Below are 6,427 nucleotides of genomic sequence, written 5' to 3'. Positions count from 1 at the left end.
GATTACATAGCTAGATGATAGATAGATAGGTAAATAGATGATAGAAAGAGAAAGGGGATCGGATAGATGCTAGATAGATAGATAGATAGATAGATAGATAGATAGATAGATAGATAGATAGATAGATGATAGATAGATGATAGATAGATGATAGATATAGGATAGAATTACTTTATATAGATATATGAATTGTTCAGTGCAGTGTGCAATGTAACAAAGTCTGTAATGCAGGCAGGTGCAGGATGATGACCAGAGGAGGGTGACAGCTAACATGTGGAAGTGAAGAAAGGAATTCAGGAAGAGACGGTGAGAAAATTGTGTCCTGAAAAGAAAGCGGCAGGGTTACAAAAGGAGCAGCTTCCCCGGGAGGCTTCCCAGCAGGTGTGGAGGAAGAGAGACTAAAGTGCATGGTGTGTGTGGGGAACGGCGAGTCATTCTGAACACAGACAACGGGGGTGGTGATGATGGCAGAGGTGCGCAGGGCAGGTGGGTGGGCACAAGATCTCAGGATGGAGGAGGAGGACGAGAGGCACCCACTATGAATATTCCGTCCAACTGGACAGCGACTTTCACATTATTTGGCCCTTTGGCTCACCTGGTAAATTCTGTCATTTCCAGGCCCCAGGGAAAATAAACTCACCAAGACTACTTTAATTTTTTAATATGAAACATGCTGAAAATCATGAAAAGTAGTAACACAATTCCACCATTTTCTAAGAAAAATACTGAAAGGGTTATTAAATTGACTGTCCAATAGACAGCTGAATTAGATATGAAATCATATAAAGAGAGAAGCCAAATCACAATATGTAAATTTTAAAAGGCTGTATCCAGGACTTCACGCATAGAAAGAGTTATGAGAGAGAAAGGACGATTTTGAGAGATTGCTGCTTCATTTGCATGCTCAGCAAAACCTCCTTGAGCATTGACGTTTTGAGTCATCCATCTGATCACCTGGCACCCAACAGTGAGCAGTGCAGACCAACACCCCTGCCCTCTCAAGCTTCCATACTAATGGAAGCAGGTACGTACAATAGCAGCATACATATAATAAACGGTTAAATTGCACAGTCGGTTGGAAAGTGATAAGCACCGTAGAAAAAAATAGAGCAGACTCAGGGGTACAGGACTGGAGGCAGCCCAGGAGAAAGTTAAATAGGGTGGCCAGAATAGGACTTGCTAAAAGGGTGACTTTTGAACAAATAGGAGGAAAAGGATTAGCCATGCGGGCAACTGAGGGAAATGCTTTTCCAGCACAGGGAAGAGTCAGCACCAAGGCCCTGAAACGAGGTTCTGTGGGGTCTGCACAGATCGACAGGGCTGCCAGAGCCACAGAGCTGGGCAGGAGCCGGAGGTGAGGTGGCAGGAGGTGAGGTGGCAGGAGCTCGAGGGCGGACGGCTTCCACCGGTGGTCCTGGGAACTGGGAGACAAGGAGACCGGGTACCCCATCCATGCAGAGACCGTGAACTAGGGTTGGACTCCTCCCCACCCCAGATGCTGAAGGTCACCCCTGCAGTTGCACTCGGGAAGCAGAGCCAGAGTACAGTTGTAGACGGGTCATTTAACACTCCTGGAGTTCACTGAATGAGGGGCGAGTATTTATAGGAGACAGGGAGCTGGGTGGAATCCTTTGGGGTCTGGTTCACTGGATTGCACCAAAGGGCTGAAGACGTCTCAGAAAGTGTAGGCTCAAGAGGACAAAAGAGGATTTTGCAGCCTCGGAGAGTCATTGAGAGCCTTACAACACCTTCAGGCCTTCCTCCTTCTCTCCCCTCTCTCTCAGCTCCTGAGTGTGGAAGGAGGAGAACAGGGAAAAGTAGAGAGGACAAAACTCACATCCCCTCCCCACAAACCCATACTGGGGAGGGGTAGAAGATTTACCTCAGAGTGAAGTTCAGAATTTTGATTAACATCTTGGCATGCACATTCGAATTTCTGAATCACACTGTTGGCCATAAAAAATGACTATAGTCTTGTATATTACCTGAACTGAGCAGTAAAAAAAAAAGTCATGGTTCCCTTGGGGCTTTTATTCAGAGACAGGAACCCTGAACAGGTAGGAGAAAGGGAATGTTGAGAAAGAAACAAAGACACTTGGTGACACACGCTGACCGCCACGTGGACGTCCATCAAAGCCAACACTGGCCCTGGGTACATGTGCCTTTGCTATCACCCCAGTACCTTTTCTTCTGCAGAGCAAGCAACAGAACACATGCAGACCTCAATAAATACCCCTGGGTGATGTGACAATGACCAAACTCTCCCACAGGAGGACAGAGTGTCCCCCAGTTTTGCTCCCTTTTAATTTCCAGGGCTCATAAGCAAATAGCTCTAAAGCTTTGCCCTACAAGGTTGACACATACAATATTAATGTTTCCCCTAAGCAGTGTAACATCAATATCTATGCTATCTTGACATACTGGGTTTGGTTTTTCAGTGTTGACATGAGTGGGTTTTACACTTTCTGGAACAAGAGTTCATCACCAAAGGGAAAATGCTGTCCACGCCACCCTCCTTTGAAAGAAAAGGCTCAGACCATAGTTCTCCAGATGAAGGACATGTTCCCAATCAGCATTTCTTATTGCTTGATTGGATGCTAACAATGGAGGTAGACACCCAGCTAATTGTGGTGGCACAGCAGGAAGCCTAATTCACTTTCCTGCAGAAACACCCACACAGAGAAAGTGGGAGACGGCTGCACAGGAGACCCCACAGGCAGGCAAATGCTCACTGCAGTTTCTTTCCCAAATGTTTCCAAGTAGACCAAATAAACATGAATTTGCTCACTGTAGTTTATATTCCAAATAAAAATGAACTTCTGGCCAGGTGCAGTGGAACACGCCTGCAACCCAGCACTTTCGGAGGCCAAGGCGGGCAGATCACAAGGTCAGGAGTTCGAGACCAGCCTGGCCAATATGGTGAAATTCTGTCTCTACTTAAAATACAAAAATTAGCCGGGCGTGGTGGCAGGTGCCTGTAATCCCAGCTCCTCAAGAGGCTGAGGCAGGAGAATCGCTTGAACCCGGGAGGCAGAGCTTGCGGTGAGCCGAGATTGTGCCACTGCACTCCAGCTTAGGTGACAGAGCAAGACTCCATCTCAAAAAAAAAAAGAATTTCACCAGGCTTCACAGGTGTAGGCATTCCACACCCTCGTCCAGACTGGTCCCAGGGGGAAGAATCTCCAGGCTGAAGGGCCTTGGCCTTCCAGTGCCTCTGTTCAGGTGTCTCAATATCTTCACCCATGTGAACTCTCCTGGACAAGGGCTTCCTACCACATCCCCAAGTTTGCCCGTCCCTCTATTCCCTGACCGCCATTTCTCTACTTTACCTCTCCCAGCCCACCATGGGACCACATGATCAGCCACACAGGCACAATGTAGCACGCAGCTACCTTAGAGCAGGGCCCTCCAGGGTGGCCAGGCGGCTACCTCACAAGTCAGTCTATGGCTCCCACAGAAACTAGAACCTGCTTGGGCAATAGGTATCAAGAGCATTAGAAATATTTATACTTTTTCATTCAATAATGGTATAATCTGAATCTGGGCTGAGAGACTAAGAATATTGAGCTGTGTGAGAATGCACACAGTTGCTTATTACATTTTTTTAAAGTAATGGAAAAATGGGCTAGAATTTAAATATACACCAGTAGGGTAGATGTTTAAAAAACTATGATTTATCCACCTTATAGGATTACTGTACAGCCATAAAATGATGGTTAGACTAATTTCTGCCATGCTTTACCTTTTAATATTCTTACGTAATTCCATCTCATTATTTCATCTGACTTTATTAAAAAGTAAACATAATACTAACTGTAATTACCAGCGGCTACTTTAACTACTTTTCTGTGTTTTCCTAATTTTTATAATCACCATGAATTTCTGTACTGGGGAAATAAGCAAGCTCTTATAAGGTGTTGGAACACCTAAAGGACATTTTCACAGCACTCTGCAACGTCCTGGCTCCTTGACTGAAAAAGAATGAGTGTGCTCAGGCCTCAGTCTGCTGGAGTCCCAGACTGGAGCTATTGTGGTTAATATCTGCAAGGTTGGTTTTTGTTTTTCTCAGGTGCTCCACTGAAGCTCATCCACACACACACAATACACACTGATGCTTATAACACACCTGGTCCTGTGTTAATAAGTAGCCTGGTGTAAACTTGGGAAGCAGGAAGAAGGAAAAAGACCACAGCAGGAGGCACAATGTAGCTGAAGCCCCTTCCAGGACGAGCGAGAGGGAGGATCGAGGACAGACACAGAGGGCAGAAAGAACTCTTTACGTCTGGCCAAGTATGGGGGCAGCTACATAGAGTCCTTTCTGCCAGACGAAGGCAGGGAACAGTCACAGTCAGAGCCTTGCTGTGAAGTTTTCCTGGTGACTTCAGAGTTTCTGTGTCCACCACCCCCAGCCTGGTTAACACAGTGCTCTGTAATAAAGAAAAAGTCTAAAATTCTAAATGATAGCAAAGAGCAGCTTGCATGATCTTTTCTCCCTAGAGGGTAAATAGAACCCATCCAGTTGTTTGTAGGTAAGAAGCTGGTGAAAGTCAAGACAGGTAGGACCCTATAAAGGTTAGGAAGAAAACCACCGCTTCCTCACACACAGCATGTCCCCAAGCCCAGTCAGCCCTGCCTCCCTTCTAGAACCTGCCCCCGAGCTTCCCTAGAGAAGCCCTTCCCCAAGTCTTCCCATCAGTGAGTCTCAATCATCACTGAGGTCTTGGTTCAAAAGTCACACCCTCAGGAAGCCCTTTCTGAGCGATCCTAAGTGACTCACCTGATTCCTCTCTGTACTGCGTCTCCACCTTGCACTTTCTTCAGAGCACTCACCGTGTCTTAAATTATCTAGTTTGTTTACCTCATTTATTTTGAAGCTCCTCCCTAAAAAGGAAGTTTAGTGAGGGCAGAGAACTCCCGGTTCATGGCCACATTCCTGAGTCTGGCCCGTAATGGGCACTGAACAAATATTTCTTGGGGAGGGAGTGGTTGGTGTGGGGACAGGAGGAGCAAAGTGACAAAACCTCATGCCTACCCATGCCAAGAGGCCCTATGTGTCTCCAACCAAGTGCCCAGGACCTCGCAGGTAAGCAACATAGCTTCTTAAAACGGGTAGAAACTTGTCAGTTTGTCATATTTATTTTCAAATTCTAGTTCTAACACTTGATAGCCATGTGACATTGGGCAAGATACTTATGAGCATCAGTTTTCTCCTCTGTAAAATGGAACTCACATAGTTCACATGGTACCTGATATGATCTGGCTGTGTCACCACCCAAATCTCACCCTGTAGTTCCCACAATCCCCACATGTCGTGGGAGGGACCCAGTGGGAGTAGTTGAATCATGAGGGTGGTTATCCCCATGCTGCTGTTCTCCTGACAGTGAGTGAGGTCTCATGAGGAACTTTTCCCACTTTTGCTCACCACTTCTCCTTGCTGCTGCCATGTGAAGAAGGACATGTTTGCTTCCCCTTCTGCCATGATTGTTAATTTCCTGAGGCCTCCCCAGCCATGCTGAACTGTGGAAATAAGAAAACCTCTTTCCTTTATAAATTACCTAGGCTCGGTATGTCTTTAATAGCAGCATGAGAATGAACTAATACAGTACCATTATCAAAGTTTGCATTTACATCAATTTTTCTAGAATAATTTCTGGAACAAAGCCTACGTTCACCAATTTCCTACCATTCTCTGTCGTCTAAGGACTAGAACTTTAAAGTCACCAGCACCCCCACTGGGCTTCCCCACAGGTCCCAGGAATCAGGCCTTGATGGCTCCCTTTTTCTGCTGCCTCTTTCATTCCCACAAGACATGCAGCTGACTCAAGCTAATAGGACAACCATCATGCCATTTTCCATGAGCATATGCATTTTATCACAACGTTTTTCCAAACATCCTCCCATCCTCTTGAGTTCTCCTCTCCTCATCCTTCTCACCTCTCCTTCTCTCAAATGATCCTCCATGCTCCCATTTCTCAGGCTAACAAACTCAAAGTCAACTGTAAATCTTTCCCATCTCTTCACTCAGGGCTCAGGCCTTGGCGCGAATAGCATCTTCCCTTACATTGCCCATTTTTCTATTTCCAGCGCCACCATAATCCTGGGAAAATCCCTGGCCAAGGGCGCACTTAGGAAAGGCTGGTGAAGCCAAGTGGAGGGCACTGGGCTCAAGTCTTTCCATTCCTGGGGGCCCCATAGGACAGGTGCCCTACTTGGGGGTAAAAGTGTGTGGAAAGGTGAGGATTTTGTAGAAGAGAAGCAATAAAGGAACCTGAAAACAAGCAAGGAAGGGAAGGGAGAAATGAGATAAACAGAGGAGGCCAGAAGACAAAGAGGTTGCAATGAAATCATTTTTGAGCCTTCAAATGTTCTGCCTAAAATCTATTCCAACCCTCAAGCAAATAGATGCATGAGAACTTAATGTGGAAAC

At 46.1% G+C, this 6,427-nt stretch overlaps 1 long non-coding RNA gene across 1 annotated transcript in view; it reads left to right on the top strand.

Moving 5' to 3' along the window:
- LOC105534362 overlaps positions 1-2,416 on the top strand; it is a 6,029-nt gene extending 3,613 nt beyond the window's left edge. Inside the window, exon 2 of the long non-coding RNA XR_001005257.1 lies at positions 1,785-2,416. This is a non-coding gene — a long non-coding RNA (uncharacterized LOC105534362). The remainder of the gene's footprint in view (positions 1-1,784) is intronic.
- Positions 2,417-6,427: the final 4,011 nt, after the last annotated feature.

The sequence above is a fragment of the Mandrillus leucophaeus genome, unplaced genomic scaffold (genome assembly GCF_000951045.1).
Source record: "Mandrillus leucophaeus isolate KB7577 unplaced genomic scaffold, Mleu.le_1.0 Scaffold134, whole genome shotgun sequence".
Lineage (NCBI taxonomy): Eukaryota > Metazoa > Chordata > Mammalia > Primates > Cercopithecidae > Mandrillus > Mandrillus leucophaeus.
The sequence above is the reverse complement of the archived record's forward strand: the minus strand, read 5'-3'. Positions and strand labels throughout refer to the sequence as shown.